This window comes from Xiphophorus hellerii, chromosome 21 (genome assembly GCF_003331165.1).
Source record: "Xiphophorus hellerii strain 12219 chromosome 21, Xiphophorus_hellerii-4.1, whole genome shotgun sequence".
NCBI classification, from domain to species: Eukaryota; Metazoa; Chordata; class Actinopteri; order Cyprinodontiformes; family Poeciliidae; genus Xiphophorus; species Xiphophorus hellerii.
Genome location: NC_045692.1, coordinates 7,346,529 through 7,373,151, shown reverse-complemented (window position 1 = coordinate 7,373,151; position 26,623 = coordinate 7,346,529). Strand labels below are relative to the sequence as shown.

The 26,623-nt window shown below is 40.1% G+C and overlaps 1 protein-coding gene across 1 annotated transcript in view; it reads left to right on the top strand.

The window, feature by feature from the left end:
- Window positions 1–7,752: 7,752 nt before the first annotated feature.
- LOC116711960 (uncharacterized) overlaps window positions 7,753–26,623 on the top strand; it is a 31,611-nt gene continuing 12,740 nt past the window's right edge. The window contains exon 1 of the mRNA XM_032551614.1: window positions 7,753–8,051. The gene's annotated coding sequence lies outside the window, so the exon portion shown is untranslated. The remainder of the gene's footprint in view (window positions 8,052–26,623) is intronic.

Genomic DNA, 26,623 nt, shown 5'->3' with positions numbered 1-26,623 from the left:
TTGGAGTTAACTCACAATACCAATGGACGAATGCAAAAAAATATTTCAACAAATATAAAAATGGTTCTATTGCTTTACTGCCAATGCAGATTTTGAAAATATACTGTCATACTTTCAAAACTGAGACTTATTTTACATTGTTTATGATATTTTGAGGGACAATTTAGAATCTGAATCTATGTATGAATAATTTTGGGACTGATTATACATATTATATGTGTAGGCTCCAATGTAAAATTATTGAAACATACAGGGACAAAATAGCAATAAATAAAGTGAAAAGGCATTGCACAAACAGATTTTCACAGATCACAGACTTTGATTTGTAAAGGATTTTGAAAATCATTACCCAACTCTGTGTTACTTGATGTTGGCTCATTACAAGAAAAAACTAATAAACTACAAAGATGTTTGGGGTTCTAATGTGACAAAATGTGAAAAGGATAATGCAGCAAAAATATGTTGAAAAGCTTTGTATTTACTCCAGCGATTCATATCAGTTCCTGAAACTTTACTTTAAACATGCTTAAAGCTTTTCAGCTGAGCAGCATGGGTTATTACTTCAGATGAATTGACCCTGCAAGTGAGAAAGTCACCTTGCTGCAGGATGAATTTTATATTGAGAATCTCCAAGCAGCCTCTACTGAGACTGGGAAAGTTGTCCAATGGTCAATTTAATTACTAACTGACATGCATGTTAGTTGTCTGGATAATGCCAGTAGCATTATCTAAGTTTTCTGACCCGCCAGTTCAGATTCCAGATGACTTCTCCATAAAAACTAACCAGCACCAATCCCAAGCGCTCCCAATACTCGTCACTTGGTGTTTTCACTGCAACACAAAAACCTCAGAAGAAGACACTGAACGCAACTTCCTTCTTCACAAAATGTAAGCAAATACGGAGTTTCATGAGATTTCAGCGGTTGTAGGATTTCGCTTTCTCTTGGTGAAAAAAAGCCAAGCCATTTCTCCCACTAGCATTAGACTCATTTGTGTTGGTTTCAATTACCCAGAATGCCCTTGCATTATCGGCATCCTAATTACGTGGTGTTTTTAATCAAGGTTATCAATTGTCATTGGCATTGTGTCATGCTGTGCCAAAATATTTAAATTATTGCCTCCAAACATGGGTTGCGCTATCCCCTACGCCACCCCGGCACGCCTGGCCTGGATTTTAACAAGGCCAGCCTGATGATTAAACTATCTAAACCATTGGTGGGGTGTTAATACTTTTTTATATCAATGAATATATGCAACACATACACACATTACTGCGCCTCCCTTACAGGAACAGCGCCCCCCCCAGGTTGGTTGCCTGAATTTTCCATCTAAACTTCTTTAACCTCTGCTAGATTTAATCAGTTCAGGCTTCAACTTAAGTTGGATATCCACCCACATCTTAAAGTACCTTAGCTCAGTTTAGCTTTGCAGCTCAGTCTGAGCTATATTTAGCCATCATACAATGGTTATTTCCATCTACTTACATGAGATCCCTACCTAATGACTAAGTAGGCAGCTGAATAATTACCACATCTACCATCCCCTCTGTCTCACACAAGTCCAGAGGGGAAAAAAATCACAAGAATCAGGAATCTTCTATGATCCAGGATGGCTGATAAAAGGGTCTATATATAGATGATGAATTAGGATCCCAGGCAAAAAAAAAAAATTTTTTGTGAATATTTTATGGAATCTGGCTTCATATTTCTCATAGTGAGAAAAAAAAGAATTCCAGCTTCTGCTTCTAGAAAACTTCTAATATATAACTCAGTTCATTATTTCCGCCTTCCTTTAATGTGCCCATTGATCTCTAGGAAATAAGTTTCAATAGAGTCTGAGACGAATTCATTCTAATCTTTTATTCCCCGTAATATGTTCTCTACCCCTTCGTGTCCCTGACGCACACAGTTTTTTTGTTTTGCAGATTGAAATGCTGGCAAATTTGTGGCTAAACATCAAAAGTAAACAGGTGTTCATAAATCTGCTGTCTCTTGGCCTGCTGCCTAATTTCCATAACATGATGCATTAACATTTTCACTGAATATTCAGCCCTTTTTTTTTTTTTTTTTTGCCCGTGCATCCGTTTGGTCTCACTTGGTGGTCCCTCAAATTAAAACGCTAAAACATGCAGAGTGGCTGCGCTGCGCCGCGAGACGGCTCGGCGTCTCGCACGTCGCCAGCATATGGCGTTGGGAAAATCACTCATTCAAGTGCCCGACTGATTGGTGCACCACTGCCATCTGGCTGTCAGTCACACTGTTGTTCCCTCAGACGACAACGCCGGACTAACTACATATGCAAATATCAATATTCATTTCCGACGTGCGCGTTCCTGCTGTGTTATTTCTTGTAAAATCTTAGATTTGTGTTACGACTGAAGTGTTTCCTCTGAACGTCAGGAAGGAAAACTTGAGCACATCGGAGCCGTTTCAAATCTTTCTTTAGTTGCCTAAATTTTTTATTTATTTTTTTTTTCCCATTTAGAGGCAATGGCAACATTTAAAGAATTATTTTGAGTACTTCTTTTAAGAAAATTTAACTTAAAAAAAAAAAATCAAGCTAGTAGTGTTGCTTAAATGAAGGCATGAGCAAACTCATGGAAAAAAAGAAATAAATATTTGCGTCCCCATGGTTACACAGTATTATATTATCAGCAGTATTAGGTGGAAGAAGCCGTCTGCTGCTTTTCATTGGCATGTTGTGGTAGTAGAAGGCACAGTTCACCTGGTGGGCAACAGCTGGAGGTGTGTTTTGATTAAACCACTGCACACATGGGGCGTGCATATGGGCCACAGATCAGCTTTCATGCTGCATATTGATGCGGCATGAGGTAACCTGGCGAGCTCACTCTATGAGATGAGATGAAATGATCCACACACCATCCCGCACCCCACTGTGTCTGCGTTAGGCTGGTTACTGATCCGTTTTATTACATATGGCGAAAGTACAAACAACTGCACTTTCTTCAAGTTCAAGATTTGATTTCACCCGAGATGCATTTAGCGTCATGAGAAAACATCAAGTACTTCATTAGAACAATTTTTGTTGTACATCATGTCGTAATGTTATTTTCTCATCAAAAACATGCCTGGAGTGTTGCTTTGATTCTTTCATGCATGTCTGAGAAGCCCATTAATCTCCCGTGGCAACATCTCTGCAGACCCCACACATCCTGGACACAAAATGTTTGGACTTTTACTTTCAGGTCAGTTTGCTACAGAGCACTATTCACAAAAACCATCCGCCAGAGAGAGTGTCCACAATGAACACAATGAAAACCCGACACTGTGAGGAGTCGACATAAACAGAAGCATTTTGTGCTTTTTTTCTCTTTTATAATAAATAAAAGGTTACAAATACATCTAACGTTGACCCTCTTTATTTCATCTAATGGGTACAGTGTTATATATTACTCTGTGAGCGTTTGAAAAAAAAAAAAAGTCAAATTCCTTGTTTATGCACACAATTTTGGCCAATAAAGCTATTCCATTTCTGAATTAAAATACAAGTGGTAAGAGTGTTATATACTGGAACGCAGTATGTCTTTTAAACACGTGCTCTGCTCTGGCGTCCAAATAATTTCTCTAATTAGTCTCATCTCTTTAAAGAACATTATTCCAGAAGTTCTAGTTGTTGTTTTTTTTTTTAGCTTGGTCATTGCCTTTCTGTGCAACTCCGCTCGAAAGATTTTCTTGTCTTTGGCAGATTCTCTACCGGGCCAATCAGCGAACACAAGGAGAAGTCGTGAACGATGACGCCGATTTTCTACGCCGTTTTAGAAATGTAGCCTGCCTGTAGTCTTACCGATTTTAGCGGAGGAAGTGGATGAAGCCATTCAGTCACACTTCCAAATATTAAACTAACGTTAACAACCATCTTGTTCTGGTCGCCATTTGTCTCTTCATAGTGGAGGATGGTTGTTTAACAGCGCAGGCAATTTACGGTGAGCTTCATAGCGTCAAACAGGCACATTACATAAGTTAGCAACTGGGTACATCTTCGTGGAGAAGGTGGTCACAGAACAGCCATACTAATACCCTTTGTGATAAGGAAATGGAGCCTTTACTTGTTGTATCTTTTGAAACTGTATCAAAGAGGATGTTGTGTGCCTAAAAGTTTGTATTATTGTATTTCTTGTGGGAAATAATGCTTCTAGTAGCAGTCATAAAACATCACTGACTCCGTCTGCTTGATGATGCCGCCTGCAAGCATCAACATCTTGACTCTTTCATGACTAAATACTTTAATGCAGACAAAAACTCTGCTTTATCTAGCACTTTATTTTTGAAGTTAATTGGGAAGCAAGTTTGCAAGATACCTCACTGTGGTATTTTTTTACTTTTTAATCTTTTTAGTACCCCTCCGCTTTGCCCCTTAGTTATAGCTTTGGCTCGAGTTCCTCCACCGCCTTTGGGTTCTGCTTTACCTTATCAGTCGCCAGCAGATAGAAACCCGGAACGTTTGGAAAGAAAAGTAGTGTAGTCTTGAATAGTTGACATGGGAATTGCCTGGAGACGTGTAAAGACAAATGTTTTCCATCACATTGATTAAATTCTTCTTAGCTGGTGTCCTCGGCCAAGTATGCTGGTGTGAGTGACAAACCACAGGCACATGGAAATTTAGTGATTTCATTAGCATTGGACCAAATGGCGAAATAAACATGCTCTGTCAGTGATAACTAGAAAATGCTTCAACAGGTATTTGTCGTTTTTAAAATGTCCAGATATGCAATAGATGGAAATGAAACAAAAGGGGCTTTTTATCCAAAAGATATAAATGAAACTGAATCTTCCTTTACGTAGAGGGATGCCACCTGATGCGCAAGCAGCAAGAAAAGTTGTCCAAACTATTCACATACTTGGGCGTACTTCACTTCGCAGAGGTCTGTACTCGAAGTGAACCCAATTCGGATGTTCCCTGGACATTTCCACGAAAAGGAACATTTTTACAACTGGTCAGTAAACTGCTTAGTGGGAAACAGAGTTCAGACTGAACTGTTCTGTACATGACACCGAGCTGTTAAGGTTTGAGAGTTGGCACAACTAGAGGCAAAGATACGCAACAACCAGGTTGCCCCTTATCAGTTGTGTAGGGACTACTCTGGTGGAGAAGAAACAGGCCTAGGCGCCAAACTGGCTCATCACACTTGCTAGTATCCACTCGGATTGTGGGAAATGAAGGAATTTGTCAGGAGAAATGTAGGCAATCGGTACTCCTGCCTATGAAATCTCAACAGTTCGCGGAGAGAATACGCACAGAACGTCCGAGTATGTGGGAGCCTTTAGTCACCAATGTATATTCTCTTTTGAGCTTCGAGTCTCCTTGGTAACCAACTGCGGTGCTTGCCAGTGGGTGAAGACAGTCTCCACTACAGTAATGGTTTACTACTACTGTAGAGACCAGCAACCCTCCACACACAATCAGTCTGCAAGACGTTACAATCTTTCCAAGATTAAATGCGACTCATTTACTTAGTACAAACTCTATACTTCATCTATGTGACAGACTTGACAACCCTCAACTGGCCAATTTATTAGGTACAATAGTTTAATTGCTTCTGTACACAGGTATTAAATCTGCATGGAGTCACACATCCATTTCCCAAATGTACAGTGAACGGTTGGAAAAAAATAAAATAACCGGTGATGGCTGGTTGTGGTGGACAAAAATAACCTCCAGATGGAGAATTGAATTGTGTGGTGATCTTAGATTAAAATGATAAATATTCAGCTGCTCCAAATATGTTGGAATATATATATGAAAGTAAAGCACGCTGTTTTGAAACAGCTCCATTTTGATTTACAATTAGAAAGAAAACCAGGCATTTATAGGTAAACATTAGTCCCTCTGAAAAGGCTAATGCTATAACTGCCTCCAGGACCCAAATGCAGATGGATGCTCTGTGCTGCCTGATCTTGTGTGTGTTGTTAGCCGTAGATGGGTCATTTAGCAGTCCAATCATCTGTTTGATATGAGCTTTTTACATTTGTCACAGATAGTTATACCACATGTCACAGGCACAGTCAGCAGCAGTTGTTTCAGCCGTTCAGCGAGATTGATTCATTTCAAAGGAGGATTGGACTCCACCATCTAATCTTGATAGATGGGACGGGGTTTGGGAGAAGGGGAGCTAAAGCAAAGGCTCCAAGCCGATTAAAATGGATGATTATTTCTTTGTTTTGTCTTTAAACCACATTTATTGCTCATCAACAATCCAGGCACTTTAAAACACACACATCGTGGGGGCGGGGGGAGAAACTTGTTTTAAATTAGCCACAAAAGGTTCGCTCTATTTTAGCTGTCCTCTTCCCTTTTGTCATTAAGCTGCCAATCAAAGTTAGGGAGTGACTTGGGATCCAATCAATCAAGCTGATTGGGAGTGTCAGGAAGTAGCTGCTTTAAGCAGCCAGAGGTTGCGCCTGTTGCAAACTTCATTTAACTGACACAGCGCGTTCAGCCAGCATGATAATTAGGACTGGGTTCTTGTTCATTTTCCCACTTAAGCATCACACTCAGTGTAAGTGACCCTCCATAGGGCACATACAATAGAGTTGTGAAAGGCTCTGAACGTGAGCAATGTGGTGCATTTGGATGTTAACCGTGTATTCTGGGCTAACACAATGAGACTGCTGTCAAATTCTCGCAAGCATGTTTAAATCAAACGTGAAACTTTTTCTGGTGTTTAAAAGGCGTTAATGCCACATTTTAGACTTTATTTTTGCAAGAAACTGAAGTGGCAACTTTTAGGAAGTCCTTTACAAAACACATTCTGCTCAATGTGGTAAATTTGAAGAAGAAAAATATGTGTTGCTCCTATGACCAAATATATGGCGGAAATTATTAATTGGATTAATCGCGATAAATCAAGCCTTGAAATAATCGTCAACTAATTTAGTAAACGATTAATCACTACCTGGCGTACCCAGATTCCAAAAATAAAGTCTTTATCTATGAATTTGTTCAGATGCATGTAATTATAATTACATTAATACAAAATGTAGAATTTTGTATATATATTTATATATATACATAATTATATATTTTTAAAAAACTTAGGTGGTTAAATGAAAAATCTCCACAATTAGCTAATTTTTTTAAGTCCGACTAATCGTCAGGATAATCTAAAGAAAAATCAATTACTAAAATAATCGTTAGCTGAATTCCTAATGAAATGTATTCAGCACTCGACTTATATGCGTTTTAAAAAAAATCATCTAATACATTCATAATAAAAATAAAAAAGAGTTGGCTCACCTCTGCCAGAGGTTTCTCTTATAAATGTTAAGGTCTTAACAAGTTCATAACGGCAAAGTATGTGCTTGCAACAGTGATATCAAGGTTATGGCCAGAGAGAGACGGCTTTGCATTGATTACCACAGCAGCTTCAGCTGAGAATATGACCCGAGCCCCTGAAGCAAGCGCTCCATCACTCCTCCATTCCTCTCTCCATCTCTCCCTCTCCTCCAGTCTCTGCCCAAACGAAGCTGTCTGTCTCCCTGAGCTGTCAATAGAGCCTGATGGGCCTTTTAGACACTTATCAATATTTAACCAGCCTCCCCCATTGACTCAGCAATTACTGCCTAATTGATCTTAGATTGATTATCATTAGCACCATAATGGTAGAGTCGGTTAGAGGCAGGAGCTGATAAAAAAAAAAATCCTTCGTGTAAAATTACATAATCTTTTTATGCAACCGCTGTGGGAAATGAAGGGTTCGCAGAATGAGAAGTGACTTGAGAAGGAGAAGTCGTTCATATTTCGTCGTATTTCTTGCAGCGCTGGGACAGAGACGCAAGACGGAAACTGATCCGTCTCGTTAACCGATCCACAATGAGTTAAATGTAGTTATTACATTTTATTTGTTTCTTACAAGTCACATGTTTTTAGTGTAAATCAATCAGAGACATGTAAGCCAATCATAATTTGAAGAGTTTTTTTTTTCTTTTCTTTTTTTGTCTGTCTGAATGAAATTACTTACAGTCAGGTAAGATTCCAACACATTATGGAAAGGTATGGAGATTTTTCTTTTGTTTTAGATATTTGAAGGTCTGGTTAAATGTGAAAAAAAAAAAAAAATAGTATATAGAAATAACTGTGTTTCCAGAGTTTTCACCTGTGCCTTAGTGGGAACGATCCAACAAACCGTCCATCCATGCAACTCCACATCCAACACTCCATATCCAAACATCCATCCTATCAACCAATATCTCTACAGTTTCAGTTGTTCAACATAAGCGCAAGAATCATAAAAGTTGCTTAAAAGAGTTTCAACTTCAATTATCTATTACGTTATAAATGCCCACTGGACCTATGACACCAGGATTTGAATGGCAACATGAGCTTTTTTTCCAGTTTTTTTCCCCCCAGAAAGAGTTGCACGGAAGAGCATCAATGGCTTTTTATAGAGAAACTACATGACCAAATGCTAAGGAGATGGACAACTGAGTAAACTGATCAAGTGTTGTGTTGTTTGAGATTTATCAATCTATCGCCCATTATTTGGGTAACCGGATCGATTACTTACAACTGGAAGAACAAGTGATTTTTTGTTTTTTGGCTGTACAGCAACATCTTTGAACCCCTGTGTATGAACTGGTGTGAAGGCAGCGAACTTTCATTTGCTCAAAGGACAACTGAATAATTTTCAGGCAAACAGACACTGTGGGTAATATTGTGGACACTACTGCCACCTACAGGCCAGTGAAATTATTGGTTACCATTTAGATTAACCATGGGTTAGTAGTGCGCTGACATTAGCGACTGGGGAGTATCTGGATTTCTTGGACAGGTCCAGTGATGCTTGGCAATGCTGACTGTAGTAATTTCACCTATTCCTTACCTGAAAATAGGTTCAATTTACATGACTAAGTTTAAAAGAATGAATCAGAGAAAGCATTTCATCCTGTTGTGCCAAATCTACCAATGAGACAGACCTCAACATTTTCTGCTCATACAGTTTTTTGTGAAGTAGGGTTACCATACAAAATCAAAGAACTGATATTAGCCTATTTATCAGAAGACCTGAGTTTTACCGTTATCAACTCTTTTTTTTTTTTTATTTTGTGGAAACTGTGAATCATCTTGGTCATTTTAGACCCTATAGTCACTGCCAGGCACAGGCCTAAACTACAATCCAACTTCTGACTAATCAAAGCATTCGACCGTGAGGCTGTCTGGTGTATGAGCGAACAGCAAACTAAGTCGAGGGAGGAGGCTTTCTGGGAAGTGAAGCCCTCAAAGTCACTGAGCTCAGGCCAAAGCTTTAGATGCATCCCTGATTACCCCTGGAACCTCGGTGAACGTGATTTCTGTTCTCACGCTTCATTTCAAAATCCAACTTTCACTTTTGCAGTTCTTTCTTGTCAACGTCAGCGCCGCCATGTTGCAAGTTGTTGATATTTTCAGGCCTGAATCAAGCCGAGGAAACGCCAAAATTGGCTAAACAATTACAAGAGCCTTAGTTGTTAAAAGAACGCGCAGGTGCACACACACCCACACAATGTATTTCATTCCCCCACAGAGCCCAGAGAGGTTCGGAACAAAGGAAGTGCTAGTCATTCATGACAGCTTAGTGGGAGGAAGCAGTGTGGCTGTGAGGACCAACGCAGGTCATTAGCCCGCTGAAATACCTCCAGCTTAATTTATTTCTGAAGTGATTATGGCTGAGCTATAGTCTAATTATGAATTATGCTTATAATTCCAGAGAGACTGTTTGTGTAGCTTTACCTTCCTCTGTCTAAACTTCAACTCCTTGACGACTGCTTTGTCGAACCCACCTCGGCGGACAAGCTCAACCTGCTGCGTTTGGGGGCTTAAGAATGAAGACGGAACATTGCGTGTGTAATGAAACCAAACAATTGTTGCTCCAGACCAAGTGAGAGGCTGTCAAACAAAGACGTCAAAAATATCCCGCCCTACAAGATAGAAAAAAACCTGATGTTTTACATGCTGCCAATTTATTTTATTTTTTTTTTACTCCTACGGTTGTATAACCTTTTCTATGTTACTTATCTGCTCGCGCTGATTTGATTTTGTCCATTTGTCCTCCATGTTTTCCGCCCACCTTCCTGCCGTCCTTCAGTTATCCATCCTTTAAAAGTCATCTTAGGTTAGCTGGAATGTCACATCGCTCAAGTGTGCCCTTCAGGGCAACTGGTGTTATTTTAAAGGGTCACGTACATTTATCCAAGCAACGAATAACGAAGCGCCCCGAGGCTACGGTAAAAGGCGGAAAAAACGGAAATTATTTGGTTTGGCTATGTGTGTTTCAAAGAGGGACAAATTCTTTAGAAGGTGAAAGTTTACAGATAGTTCAGGTTTGGTCATTAGCTGGACTCGTTTGGCTCAGTAGACCTTGGACTCTTGACCGTTCACCCGAGAGACTAAACAGACTCGGTCTTTTTTAACGCCGGTGGACAGCAAAAGCACATTGACACTCTTTTTGCTTAGTTGGGAGAAATCATTTAGCCCTGTTCAAATTATATTAATTTAAGACAAAAATGTTATGTAAAAATATTTTTAAAAAAAACATTTTAATGAAGTAAAGTGGTATTTTCCTACCACATACAGAAAAAAAAAAAGGAATGCAAAAGGAAGCTATTTTAACCATTAGCTGCTGCCTGGAATGCTTGCAACGGCTGCAGTGCTCATTAAGCAGTAATATAAAGCGCAATCTCATAATGACTAAAGATCTGTTGTCTGGTAAGCACTAACAAAACGATTGATTCGCAAGCAGTGGAAGAGAGGAGGCCAAGAGGAGACGGAGAAAATTATAATGAGAGTGTGAGAGAGGGAGGGAGGCATTTAGTTGGCAGACAGTTTCCTGATTCAGCCAGGCTGGAGAGCAGGGGTAGCTGTCTTCTTCCATGTACCTCATCTATCACTGCCTATTTCTAGGAGACTCACCCGTTTCCCCCACCACCACACACACAGACGGAAGAGTGTGAGAATTCAATCTTTCCTTGCCTCGCAGTCATCTGCAGAAATGCATTTGTTCACCCTTCGCGGCAGGCCCCCAAAACCTGCCAATAATCGGCCGACGGGACCGAGGGAGCGGGGTGGGGAGAATAACTGCGGGTAACCGAGCTTTCTACATGTGATCTCTTTCCAATCTGTAATGTCGCACAGGTAGATTAGGGACAAGTGGAAGCAGGCTTTGAGAAGCAGCGGCGCGCTTTGACGGCCGGGACCCTGTGGCACCTGTGACAAAACGCACGTCCTCTTTAAGTGTGCAGAGGTTCAGAGTCAGAGTCATGTTCATCACGTGAAAATGGCCTTTTGGTTTGCAATAAAATAAAACGACTTAACACCACACATGTTACTTTTCTATTACCACAGGAAAATGTGAATGTGATCTCTGTCAATAAATAAACCAGCATTTTATTTTAATTTAATTTGAAGTGGAACATTGATCAATATTTTTGATGTACATTTGCTTGACTTTAATGATGATATTTGACAAAATGTAATTTGTATCACTGTTTCATAGTTTTGATGAAATGTAATCTACAAGTAAACTTAACTTTATTAAACATTAACATGTTTACATCCTCCCTTTCAATTTATTTTACACCTAATCTATCTATATCTACTTCTCTGAAATGTAAATCAATAATGCATTACTGCAGAAATCACTGTTGTTTGCTGGCAGGGAAGCCATCTAGGATTCAGAAGTCAGAGTTAATGGAACTTTTTTAAATTGAACTTCGTTCTTCGAAAGGGGTCCAATTTCTTTGGAAATCCTGGGCTTCTTAATTCAAATGTAATATCACTTAGCTAACTGCTTAGCTAGCTAGCATTCAAGTGACTTGGCTTTTAGCATCCAAGCTAGTTGTCTAACTAGCTGACTATTTCAAAAAGTAAACTTGATAGTAAACCACATCCTTTTTCCTGTTAGTATGAAGCTACTTATGTTTTCACTTTTGATTATCTTGTTAGCATCTCAGCTAATTGCCCAGTTAGCTGACCAGCTATATGAAAAAGCTAACGTGACAGTAAATCGCATCATTCTTCCTGTTGATATGAAGCTACTTTGGATTACTTTGCTTGTGTTTAATATGTTTTGTTATTCTAAAAATATTAGATAATCTTTGTTTTTCAATGGGTCCGTAACTAGTGATAGGAATAGCATAGTAATAGTGTTAAGGAGAAGAGGAACAACAAGCTAGGAATTTGCTTAAATACATAAAGACCATATTGAGAGTCTGATATCAGCATCTGCCCACTTTGGCAGCCTATCAGTTTGCATGGTATTGTTTTCAATCCACGTTTGTTTTGAAATTCTATACCATACCATTTAAAGCTTTTTCAGGATTATGGGTTTTTTTTGTTTTTTTTTATGGATTTAGCAGCACAATGCAAATTTGTCTTAAACTCTGTCCAGGTATTGCATATTAAAACCATCGCTAATTCTAAGAAATTCCAATTTTAGCATGCAATTTGGCTATCTCCTTTGAGAAGACAGGCTCATCATTATCCGGACAGGCCCAAACTCCTTCAACGCGCGGCGTCTCCCAAAATAAAGACGACCTTTTCAGCGGGACTGTCTGCGTGGGGTCAGAACAAGGATCTGAACCTTTCCAACAAAACTATCTCCCTCTGGTGAATGCCAAGGCAAGTTTGCAGACTTGCACGCTCTTGCCTTTTCTGTCGCTCGCCACTCTTTCCTGGTCATTTGCATAATCCCTGTGACACTCCGATTAATAACTACGGTGTGATTTGCATATCTGTGCCTGAAATTGAGGACAGTCGTGGATGTAGTAAACACAGTCAAGCAAGCGACTGGAACGTGGGTATGACGACTGGACAAGGGGCTGGGAGACTGTGAGCAAATGTGGAAGATTCTTACAGTAAACTGTAAATTCTTGCATACACACTTTCTAACTCTCCTTCTCATTTACTTTTTTTTTTTTTTTTAACAACCCTTGCACCTGTGAAATATATAGAAGATAAAAAGAGGTCCAGCAGCTCCCGGTAAAAGGAAAGCAAGCTCTGATTAAACCATCCCTTGCACAGTGAAGGCAGGGAGAAGTGTTAAAGGCTTGTGTTTGCTTCAAGAGTGCCCCCTAGTGGCGAACATTAAAAGGTTCGTCACATTTTCAGACATTTTTCTGTCTGATTTTCCATCAGATTATTGAACTCTGGAGATAATGTCAAATTAAACATCCACTAGCTCTTTTGCTACCCAGCAAAGACAGAAAAAGGGCTGTGTAAATTCAGTTTTTCATAATTGCAGCTATTTATTTTCCCCTTGTGTGGTCCCATGTTGGAAACCCCCCCCAAATATTTATAGTACATAAAAATGCTAAATTTGTAACATCTTCTTCTCAAACTAGTTGACTACTTTCTGGGTAATGTCAAACTATCAGAATTTCTTTTAGGTTTTGAACTGACTTACTAAATCCGCAATCTATAAAAGTGTAATTACTGTGCAGACCTACTGCATTTCAGGTTTTCAGTCAGATGCACACACTCTCTTGCAACAAAAAAAAATAAAAATCCGTGCCCGTCCCCAGGAGAACGGAGTCTGGAAATGACAAGCCTGCAATGAGGTAATGGCGTCCCCTCCCTCCCCCGTCCTCCTCCACCGGCCCTCCCGCGTAATGTGGCCGAAGGCATCGCCGGCTCTCTGAAGACGTGGAGGAGTTATCTGGCCGGCTCCGGTGACAAGCCCTGCTCTAATCGGCAGGTACAGCTTTCACCGCGGCTCAGGACCCGACCGCAGAGTAGCAGCTGAATAATTGAACAGGTGCAACGTGTTGAGGCAAGTGTGGCTGTGGAAAGAGTGGGGAGGTGTGACCAAAAAAAAAGAAAGAAAGAAAGAAAAACATCTGCAGTGTTCTTTTCTTGAGGTAATACTCTACTGGATTCTTCTAGTATGAGGGGAAATTTCAAAGCAACTCGCTGGCAACTGTGGGTTCCAGGAACATGCTCGTTTCCACTTGATTACCCAGAAGGCATTGGCTGTCAGCATCTTCCTCCTTCTTTCTTTAGCCGAGAACCCTCTGTAAATCTGACCGCTTGTATTTTAAAGCATTTCGTGTTTAAGTTTTTGTCTGCTTGCTGACCGGCTTCTCATCAGGTTGCTAGGACGACAAATTGGGACGTCATGCCGGCGTTTCACCCTCATCTCGGCTCGTGCGCACGACGGAGTTCCGGTCATACCGATTTCCGATTTCACGGAAAAGATTGCCAGTGGTAACCAGTCACGGTGCTTATAGGGTTGTGCTTTGTGTGTGTGTGTGTGTGGGGGGGTGTGTGTGTGTGCGGCAGGTTGGCTGACCTTGAGAGACCATCCCTGAGCAAAGACAGAACAGAGGGAGGGATGGACACAGCTGAAGCAGGTAAGCAGTCTCTCAGCCACACATGGCGAGTGCCACAGCAGCAGTGAACTGAAACCGACGAGGCCTCTCTGTGAAAGCAAAGCGGCGCCCTCTGACACACAAAGCGTCCACCCGAGGGTGCGCCCGAGGTCTGCGTGTGCCGGCAAATTAGTTAAGGGGCTCGAAGACGAAGGGCCCAGGAGGCTCAGGAAAGAGCGGGCAAACAAAAGCTCAGACGGGGAAAAAAAAATATATATAAGAAGGTTTAAAACAGCTTAATGCACAAAAGTGGAGCAGGAGTGCCTTTAGAGCAGGTGAGTTTCACCCAAATACCCTTTAAGGTGGGATTTAATACCCACCTTAGAGAGTATGAAGGTGGGTTGTAACCTTTAGCTATTTAACCTTTAAAGGAAAACAGGACGTTCCTCCAAATCAGCTTAAGTTTCGCTTTCTTCTACATTTTTTGACTGACATTTTTCACATTTTCTGTCATCATCGACGTTCAGCTTTTGCTACCAATAATCAGTTGGAGTTCTGACTGTAGGTTTGAGGTTGACGACCTCGAAAATGTATCTCATCTCCAATCTTAAGTCTTTTGACGTCTTTAACAGAATCACCCATTGTTTACCTTCACCTGTTTTCCCACCAACTCTAACTAGCTTTCATTTCCTTGCCAGGCATCACTACAGAATGATACTGCCACCACCGTGTTTCAGTATGTTTTGGAAGTTTCCACATTGATGTGCACTACTAGTTTTCCGTTGTAAAGTTTCACTTCTTTCAGGTCTGCACCATCTGCCTAAACAACTTGCAGGAAGCTTTGACTAGGCCTGTTTACGTGTTTAAGGCACTGTCAATAGCCACCATTAGCAGCTCTTCTGTTAGCTGAATAGCATATTCACATCGTTAACGGATCAATTTAGATTGACTCCAGGACATACAACACAGATCACCTCTATTTTGGCGTCATCTGAAGGCAGCTGGTAGCATTGGACTTTACTTAGAGGGAAGTAAAAAGAGGCTGAATTTAAATGCACACCACACTTTTCAGATTCTTTTTTTGCATTTGAAATGATATTTTCCCCTCTGTTCATATAAAACGTGGTCATAAAGTAACAAAATGTAAAAGAAAATGAATGTGGTATGAGCAACTTTGTACAGTACTGTAATATGGCTTTTTTGTTTCATAGTTTCCTTTCTCGCGTCACTCCAAACTCAATTTCTGTTTTTCAAACGGAGAGGAAATCTCACACAGGTGGATTCTACTGTCTTCTAAACGTAGCCTACTTCTCATGAAAGGAGTCTGCTGCATCAAACTTTATTTATGGGCGTTAGAGTAAGTTAGAGTATGGGCTGATAAAAACACATAGCCGAGTTTTCAGAATTTGATTGGGGAAAAAAAAAAAAAAAAAGAGAGAACCATGCATTCTTGCATTACTACTGATATGCTGCCAATTTTTCAATTAACTTCACAATTGCCCACTGCTATGTGTTGGTCTATCCTATATAATGCAATAAAACACATTCAGGTTTGTAGTTGTAATGTGAGAAACAATCAAGACTGACACTCGATATCACCACTTGATGTCTTCCTTAAATGTCGTGGATCAACGTTTGCGGTAAAAATCCAGACCAGAACTATCCTGATGCAACGCAGCGGCTTCATAATTTGAATATATCCCTACTTGATGTCCCTTTGAACAAACACCAGCTCCTCATTACTGCCCCGTTTTGCTATGCTGGAGATTTTCAAAGCGGTCGTGCAATTGGCTCTGAACACCCCGAAAGAGCCAGAGCGGGGGAACGCTTTCGAGGATCTTAATGATTACATTCTCCCCCTGGGAGGTTGGGATGGGGAGGGGCTCCTTAGAACCGTCTTACAGTCTGCCTAGGATGATAAATGCTCAGACTAAGCCCTTTCCTCCCACTTACCACATGCGGTCAGTGCTTAAAAATAACCATTAAAATGTTAAGGATGCTTTAGCTGCTGAAAGAGGAGATAACAGGTAAAAAAAAACAACAACTGGGAATGCGGAAAAGTTTAGCAGTTTTTCCTTCTAATATTTTCTCAATATACTGACAAAAATATTACAGACAAAATAATAACATGCAAGTCTATATATTATCCTTTACTAACTTGATATTGAGTCTAACTTCTGTAAGCAATGTGAAAAGTCGTGCGGAGCTGGAATAAGATTCAGTGTCCCTGCAAACTCTTCGTCATCGTCTTCTTCTTCTTCCCCTTCTAAAAGTTTGACGGTGCCAATCAATCAGATTGGCTATTATGGCAGAATGATGTGTGTTTTCTCCCAAGAATGCCCATCAAAGGAAGCATTGTGGCTGAGACCTCCTCTGGACCCACAAAGGTGTCAGGGTAAGCAGGGGTTGTCAGAGGCCTGTCACTGCCGGGTGGTTTGAAAGCATGAAAAATACCCTCTCGGGGGAGCGAGCGAGGACGAGCGCTGAGAAGACGCCGAGTGTGTCGCTGTGTGTGTGTGTGGACTTTTTAACTCACTTCTAGCCTGTTGCATCAACCCTTGTCAATCCCCCTGACGATTTGGTCTTCCATCCTGGCAGCGGAGGCTTTTCACCTTCTGGGGCGACGGCTATATTACCGAGTCTGACAATCACGACTAAGGAGAGCAGATCAAAATGTTTGCCTATTTGAATACCAACAGTTTTAAGTTCGATTACGCTCAGTGCTATGTGGAGTTGCGTACAGGCTGGGGGAGCTTTATCAAAAAGTCATTTTGGCACACCGGGGTTCCTGATTTAAAGTCGCTTATTTGTGACAGGAGCGCACATTTAGCACCTGTGATAGTGATGAGTGCCTTGAAGACTTCATCTACCGAACTTTGCGCAAAATGCCTTTTTGCTGAAAGGTGCTATACAAATAAAATTCTTCCGATCGATTGATTGAAAGCCGTTAAAAGAGAAATTGGCATTTTCTTTCACTTTGAGCCTCAAAGTCCAGAAGAATCCTTGACCAAACGCTATTGTTGACTTTCAGTGTTTGAAAGGATACAACATAAGATATTTGAATAGAGATGGACGATGTGGCTGAAAAACTTGTCACGATACAAGATTTTCATATCAATAATTATCTATGAATAATCATGGATTCGTGTTTTGTTTTAAATATCTGAAATACTGTTTTAGCCACGGTTTTCTCACGGCGTTTTTTTTTATTTTTGAGAAGTTGCCCAAGTTACTGAACAGGTTGTTGCTAGGTAACCAAAGAGCGAGTGAGTCGCTAGATTGCTAGGAGTTTTAGTTGATGCCACTCCACTAGCTTAGCTAGCCATGAGGTGTTGAGCAGCTGAAGCCTTTCCTCCACTTGCATCACCCAGAATGCCGTGCGGTTCTGGACCGGAGTTCAGTGAATATTCTATATATTAAGAACTAAATATTCTACCATATGTATTATCTATTGATAACGTGTCTATCATAATATATATTACTGATTTATTGTCCAGCCCCATATTTGAAGGAACAAAATTTAATTTCTTTTTTTTTTTGCCAGCATTGTACCAGATGAATAATAAGGTAGCACAGGAATCTTTCCTTCTCTGCATTTCTAGTCTAAAATAAAAACAAAAGGAGAACTTTTTTAACATTCTCACTCTACGATCCCATGTGATTGTTTATTATCATTATTATTTTCAAAATGTCTTGAGCCATAGCTGCCAAGATGCATACATAAACCTGGAAAACATCTGAATTTGATCTACTTGAACTCCAAGGTTTTAATATAAAGTTGTGAAGACAGCTGGAATCGGTTTTTGGGTTTTTTTTCCTGCAAGTTGAATCTTGTCATTTGAAGAGATGAGTATTTTTAGCAGAGGTTGTCTGTAGAGTGGCTCGGTGATGTTTATCGACAAAAACTGTAAAAGATAATTCTGTTCATTTTCTTCCCCACTGTTACTGCTACTTACTGCGGCTGTCAGATGCACGAACGAGGCCAAAAGCAAACTTCACAAGCAATCTGCAACACAGCACTGAGGTCCAAGGTAAAGAGCCCAGCTGTTACGAGTTTTTTTTTTTTTCTTTCCTATTGCACTGGAATAACTGTGATTATTGGTGAAGTTTGTACATGATGTATGAAGTCTCATCACCTGAGTCAGAACAGTCTACTTTGTAATAGCAGTGTTAGTGGGATAAAACAATTACATTTCAGCTTACCTTAAGTAATATGTCAGCAATCAAAACTAGGATAAAAAAAAAACAAAAAACATTTTGATAATTCTGAGACATGATAGCTCCAGACGCATAAAGCGCTGGAAAAAATTAATAGACCACTGCACCAAACCCCATTGAACCCTCATGGTAATTCCACGAAATATTGATTTCTGAACTCTTCCTGAGTTAAAACATTGTTGTTTCTAAATGAATATATAAACTTGTTTTCTTTGCATTCTTTGAGGTCTGAAAGCACTGCATCTTTTTGTTATTTTTGACCATTTCTCATTTTCTGCAAATAAATGTAAAATTTCTGCTTGGAATTTTGGACACATGTCAGTAGTTCATGGAATAAAAGAACAATGTTCATTTTACTGAAACATATATCTATAAAAAGTAAAGATCTGAGAAACTGATCATTTTAACTGGTCTCTTAATTTTTTCCAGAGCTGTATTAAAAGGTTTCTTGCTACTAGAGACAAGTTCTACATCAACAGTAGCTTAAGACATAGTTTTGTTTTTTTGTTTTTTTTTAAAGAAGCACTGTTTTATGATGCAAAAAAGCGGACTAAATTTTTCCACTCGATTAAAAAAAGTGATTCGTTAAAAGGATTTGCCACCGAGTTTGGAAAGAAGAATAAATGACTTGAAGAATTTGGATTGCCTGGATCAACTTAAAACGACATATTCCCCGATACTTTCTTGTTGAATTACCCTGTAAAATAAGAATTTATTAAAATGTCGTATATTACGTAAAACAAATTACTTACTTCAAAACATACAAAACTAACAAAATTACTTTGTAATTTAAATTGCAAAGTAAATCGGTAAATAAGAAAATTAAGAATTTTAATCGTGACAAGTGATAATAAATATGGCCAAACAATTTTCCACAGAAGCAACACAGCCGGTTTCTTCTTGATTTCAGCTGGTGCAAAAGGTATGTAGCTTTCTCTGAACCTAAGGAGGGGTCTTATACAAAATTGACTTTATGAGCCTTATATCATGTTATAATGTCATTACTTCATCAAACACATACATTAAATTTATTCCTTCATATGCATGAATTCTCCCCCTGGCAGCCATTCGGGGGCGCTGGAGCGCCTGCTCATGAAATTTACCACCTATTTTCTAAATTCAGAAGAAGACAAGAACGACAACTATTTCCAAGTGGTTTCATTGTTGTATAATCCATCCAGCCATTTATCTGGTCAGTTTTATAGTAATTAACTCAAATATGTCAGTTAACCTATCAGAGGTTTCCAAAGCCATGACATCATAATCTGAGCTTTCCCTCATTGTTTAAAGAAATGGCAATCATTCTCTAAACATCTGAATTCTGAGATATTTACAAAAGAAAATCTACAAAAAAAAATGTTCTTGCAAAGCTTTGCTGTATTTAGAAAATAGAAATAATTTCAGAATGTATACGTACTTATGTACAGAGGAATACACACACACGCCCAAGGTTGCGTGGCTATCTATGTGAGGACTTTTCATTGACTTCCATTCATTTCTACAGCCTAACCCTATCCTAACCCTATCCTTTACGTACCTAACCCTAACCAAAACTCAATTCACACTTTACTCCTAAATCTAACCCCTGACCCAAAAACAAAGGTTCCCCTTGTGGGGACCAGATTTCAGTCCCCACAAGGAGCAGTGGGTCCCCAAAACGTAGTATGTGTCAGGAAACTGGTCCCCACAAGGTATTACAAACAAACGCGCGCACATACACACGCACACAATACCTTCAAAAATAGAATCCTCTTCTGCAAGTCAAGAGTGTTATCTGTTCTGTGCTTTCAGGATTTGATAAAAGACCACAGGAATGGACTACGATTTTCAGTCGCCACATGGGGGATCGGCTTGACTCCAGTTAGGATTCATTTAGTCAGATGGCCCCAGTGGATTATCCCCGGTTTTCAAAGGCATACATTTCTGACGGGTCATTTCTGTACACACAACACTCCAGCCTCACTGAGAACCACACACCGAGATCAAGGCCTGAAAGCCTCACCCCTGCACAGTGCTTGTTTCTTTTTTTTTTTTTCACACATGAACAAACATGCCAAACCGATTGGATATGCCAATAATTACTAAAAGTATAATAACTGGTCTCAGTGTGCTGTTCAGTCACGAGCCTCACAGAAATCTCGATCAGTCTAGAGCCAGACTAGCTTTAAAATAACTATATTTAAGGGACTATATTATGTAAAATCAACCTTTTTGACATAATGTCATATTGCTCTTCCCTCATTAGAAACAAACTTGAAGTGTTGAATTGATTCTTTCATGCATGTTTGAGAAATCTTTTAATCTCCCATGGCAACAATTCAGCTGTGTAAAACGCCTGGGTGGAACCTAGCCCCGCCTTTGAGGTGCAGTTTTCAAGCTTCGGAGCCTCCGCCTCACAAAGCACCACCTCCCCACTTGACTGCCCCCATTCAGTTCCTTCAGACTAGCCAGCAGCAATTAGTAAACACCAGGTGGAACTGCCTGTCTGCTGAGCTCATTATATGAGCTACTTCTCACTGTATCGCTGGTAAAAACATTGTTAAAGGGTTAATTAAGAAGCCATGTTGCAATGACTTCCTGCAGACGAAGATTCAGAAAGAACAGGAGTTTTTAAAACGACAGAGGCCCAATTTTGATGTATTAAATTACAAAGTGAAACTTATTTGAAGTTATATTTTATTTATGCAGCATTTTCATAACAACTGAAGTTAACATAGTCACTTGATTGTGGTATAAAACGGCCCATTGTGCCTTGAAAAACACAGAATACTTCCCCTTTAAAGAATTACTTTTACAAACTAGTGCTCTGAAATACCCAGCTATGCACTGCTGACTACTTGGAGAAAAGCAATCTCAAATTTGTAGAGCTCTGACGTCGAAACATGATCCGACTTTAAACCTGGAGGACGTTGAAAAAAATCCATCTCCCATTTACGAGATTAAACACGGCAACCTGCAACTGTAGGGTTTTATGTATCTAGGTGTGATATACAGTTGGTCTGTTCACATGCCTCAAACTTTTAAATATTTTGTCTCACTACAACCACTAACTTCTGTTTTATTGGTATTTTATACGACGGACCAACAGATAGTGGCACATAAAGTCGGGATTGGAAGGACAGAAATATTTGGTTTTCGAACATTTTACAAATACAAATGCGAAAAGCTGGAGTGAACCATTTTTATTTTAAACTTTTTGATATATTCCCCTAACCAGACTGCTTTGTTCCTTCACTTCATGATGTCGTTTGCTTATTAATCTTTGGTAAAAAAAAATAAAAATAAAAATGATACATAAAAGACAAGATTTACTAATTACATGCACTCGAAAGGCAACTGGTGGTATGGGGCTATAATTAGGAGTACAAGAATAAAGGGAAATAAATACAAACTCACAATGGACACTTTTAGATTAGTTTTCACCATTTAACATATTCTCTTTCACTACTTTTATGTAAAATTTAAATTAAATATGCTGTAGTTTTTGTCTGTAAAGTGACAACATTTCAAAATGTTTAAGCAGTACGAATACTTTTCCGAAGCACAGTGGGCTAAAAGTGTAAACAATGTAGGCGTCCAGGAAACTAATAAAACAGATATTCGTCAATAGTTTGTTTTTTCTTTCTATGTGTGAAGAACATTTTTCCTTCCTCTCTACAGGCTGAGGCAGCTGCACTAATGAAAGCCACAGTCCGGCTGAAACAGGGGAGCTTTAGTGTTTCATAAAAGTGGACTCTGCAGAAAAGTGTGTTTACCTTTCAGCATTTTCTAAATAAATGGCAATTTCCTTCAGAGAGGCTGGACGGACCGGCGTGTGATTCAGCCAAACATGACTCCACTTGACCCGTCCTAAACTTAAATGATGTCTGACAGCTGGCTGGCAGACAGACTTCACCAAAGAGTATGCCTTATCTGTGCCCTCCCCGCCAAATAACAGAGGGCCAACAAATGACAGAAGACAGCTTGCGGCATCCCTGGCGTCCACGTGCGACTAGTTCGGCTCCCGAAATAACAAAAACGACTCGGTCTTTGGGTTTCCGTGAAAGCTCCAAGGGAGCGCGTCCACATGAGACCTTTCAGGAAAGTATTAAATCGGTGACCTGACTCCCGTTAATGAGCATTAGCGGAGAATTTCCAAGCCCGCACAAAGCTAATTAGCGAGTGTTGTCTGGCTGTCTATCAAAACCGAGACAATAGAGCGGAATTACAAAGAGCTGCCATGGGAGTGAGGGAGTATCTAGACGGGATTAATGTAAACAAGTGAGAAATTGCGGATGATGAGGTTCCCGCCCTCTGGGGTTCACTGTTCTCAAGGAGTGAAGGGGGGGGAAAAAAAACAACAACCATTAAGCAGGGATAAACGGCATTGTCCCTATGCGTAGCGCTGCGTATAGAGCGAGGCACCTGTTGAATGTCGAGACGAACAACCGCAAACTTCTTCTGCAAGGTCATGCCCCTTCCTGGTAATTACTCTTGGTACAAGGATTAATTCCTAAGTCAACACATAGGTTGGGATGACTCTTTTGTTATTAACTTTGCGACAGAAGGGGAAACCTTCCAGGATTAGTTCAACTCACTGATTACTTTGTAGTGTAGGAGCTGACTGCAGAATGTGCCGGTCGGTTTGCTCGCCGCATTGATTTCCTTGCCAATATTGAGGTTGGGGGGAAGCTCTCAAGACTTATCGCCCGGCTCTCTCGGCTGTACTCTCTGTAAATCTTATTAGAGATGGAAGCTGAAGCTCCCGGCAGCGAGATGAGCACAAGGTTAAAGGAAGACATGACTAGTTGACTAGTACAGACGCTGAAAAAGATGATGCGCCTTACTTACTCCCGCTGTAAACTTATGTACATGCAAAAAAAACCAACTAAAAATAAGATAGCTAAATGTTTCTAAAAGACAAAAAGACTGCAGTGGTTTCAAGGAAAATAATAGTTGCATCTACAGAGAAGCTCAAAATTGTTCATCCTTCTGGAAGATTTTGGCGTCAATTCATTTCTGGTACAGCAACAATTTTGTTTCCCAAAAGGTTTGGACAAAATAAAAACAAAAGGAAGAGAAAGTAGGTTTTACTAGCTAAAACACTAAGAGAAGTGTCTGGTACAAAACCTTTGGATCATGCTTACGTTGCACTCCTTGACTGATTGTTATGTCTCCATTATGTGGGGAAAAAAAACATCAAACTTACATGTTTCCAGCTCATGCAGGCTGATATAGCAGTAAGAGAAATTAATGTAGCCTTCATGGCAAGTTGCAAAATGTGACTGAATGGAATATTCACCCAGACGGTTTTACGCAAAATAATTGCAGAATTAAACACATTTACACGAAAATGTCAAAATTCGCACCGGAACATAAAGATAAAACCCTAAATAACCTATTTACAGTTTAGCAAAAACCAAAAAAAGTTAACTCAGGGGCTGAAATACACTTTAAAGATGATCTATATGGACCACTCTCTAGAAGATGATTAGCACCAGAGCAAAAATTGCAGAAGAGCTTCATGCCACTATTAAAGCAGCATAAGGTTCTTTACCAGCTCAGCAGAGATGCAGGCCGATCGCCTTGATGAAACACTTTACTGATGCAGAAATTCATGCAAAAGGAGCCCAGGCCCAGTACCGAGAGGATATACTCGATATAGGATGAACAGTAAAAAGACACTTTCCCCTTGGCTCTGATTTCTAAAATTCCAATTGATTTATTGTCAGCTTGCTTTCATATTGTTGGCCCCAAAAAGTTTGAACATTTATGTCCTATTTACGGTTAAGTAACACAGTGAGAGTTTTGCTTACTCCACGTTTTTCTACCCACAAATTCTCAACCACGACAAACCACTGACCACACACAAGCACACCGTTTCCTCAGCCCAGGTCCCTGTTGGGTGTTGGCTAATGATAGCGACTCGTGCTAGATGGATTGCCAGGCGGTGCCTCTCTTTGGAGGTGAAGGCCAGCTTAGCCATATTAAAAAGGCACAACGGCATCGCCGCGCGTCTGTTTGGCATGCCGCTCGGCCTCTGCGCGTTAGTCACACAGAACCGCCCGGGGAATACTTTCTAACACTACTGATCACCAGCCTGCTACTCCTGGCCCTGAGAAATCAACCGCCAGGATTTATAGATTTGCCTCAGATTGGCTGTCCCACATTCGTACCCCCATAAATACTTTTACAGCTCCGGTAATGCTACTGTTGGGAATAAACAAGGTTACGGCGGACAAGATGAGGCGGAGATTTAGTTGGCAACTCGGACAGCGTGGGGCAGAGAGATGAGAAACGAGTGGCGGCGGCAGCGGAAAAGCGAAGGGAGGGACCTGCATTGGCGATGAGCATTTTGTACCTTTGCACGTCTATTTTTAAACGTACCTACATAATCTTTCCAGTGGAAAAAGTCTACACGCCTTTCGATGACGAGACTTCCTACGAGCTCAGGTCTGGCGGCAGGATTCGGTTTTCTGCCACGCTGCAAATGAATAAATCCAGTATATCGGGCATTCGAGATTAACAAATGAAATCCACAATCAGGACGAGTAAACAAACATTTTTGGTTTAACCAGAGCTGGTGACCTTGGGCGTAGTTCTTAAAGACATTACGGATTAATTATTCAGCCGCATTACTTTAGTTCGGCTTTAAATCCTACTCATTCGGACAACTTCATGAAACTTGCAAGATTTAAAAGCATAAAATATGCATGATCAAGCCATCACTCCCTCCATAATGAATAAGCATACATTAGAGTTGACACAGTCACTCTCCGCGAGACTTGTACGGCCGTCCACATGAGCAGACTTTAGAGTTGACTAAGCAGTGCATGTCATCCCCACTATTTGCACCTACGAAGTCAGCAGAGGAGGCACAGTGAAGTCGCTCCCAGCAGGGAGAAAAATTCAATGGTTCACATCAATTGTTTATAAGGTTTCCAGTTCAGAAAGAGGTCATCAAGGGGTACAAATCGACTACGTCAGAGAGAGCTCGTGTGTTTTCTAGGTTCCGGTATGTTTCGACAGAGATTTTGCTCCCTATTTCTTATTTAATTGAATTTGTGAGGGGAGAACAAGCGCTGCGGTTTCAGAAAATAGCAGCAGGTGAAAACGAGAAGCCACTTCGAAAGCTGTTAAAAGTCTCGCCACCGGCAAATGTCGTGTCTTGCCTATCAATATTGTTCAGGACTCAAAACATAATAAAAGTTTTGTTCATATTCAGACTCCTTTGAGAAGGACTTGCTTGTTTGTTTAGAGCTGAACGCTGACCTTGTGGTCTTTTTTTATAATGGATGTTTGCAGTAATAGAGTCCAAAGGGTCTGGATGTTTTACAACATTTGCTTAGCATTTTATGTGAGCGTAAACTGGGATGGACTGGCAACGCCTAACCCGATCTCGCCCGTTGTCTCATGGATATAGACGACATCTTCACCAGTCACTTATCCCTTTTAGGAATTACTTAGGTGACACACTGGTAAATGGATAGAAATGTAAAACAGGTGAAACTTTGAGGCACACAACTAAAATCCTTTAGTCAAAAATAAAAAGTTGATGGTAGAAAATACAAAAAGAAGAAAATGACATCTAATGGGAATAAAATAAGATTAAATAAAAAGGGTGCATCATCATTTCTTTTGTAGCTCACTACAGTTGTATGGCCCATGATTGCAACTAGAAAATACATAATGATTAAAAAACCCAAAAAACTCAAAAGAATTATGTACAAGGCAAATGAGAACGCCAGATTTGCTCAGCACTTATGCAGTGATTCCCTTTAGGGGAATTTTTTTATTTTGATTTAATGCTTTCCTACTATCATAAGGAACTGTGCAGATGGTTGGTCAAATTACTAGCATTTGCAGAAATCAAGTTTTTTTTTTTTGTTTGTTTGGAAATATGCCAAGTGAGATGTCACAACAGCACTGCTCCGGTGGGATTTAAAAGCACAAAATATGCAAACTACGTTAACTTTCCTGCAATATTTTAACATTTGCTGGGATTTATTTATTTGTTTGTTTGTTTTTTTTTTACCTGATAGTTTAAATTCATTTGCTTTCTTTGAGTGTTTTTCTAACTTTGTTTTCATTGAGTTTTAACCTCCCGATCACCGGTCAGAACTGGT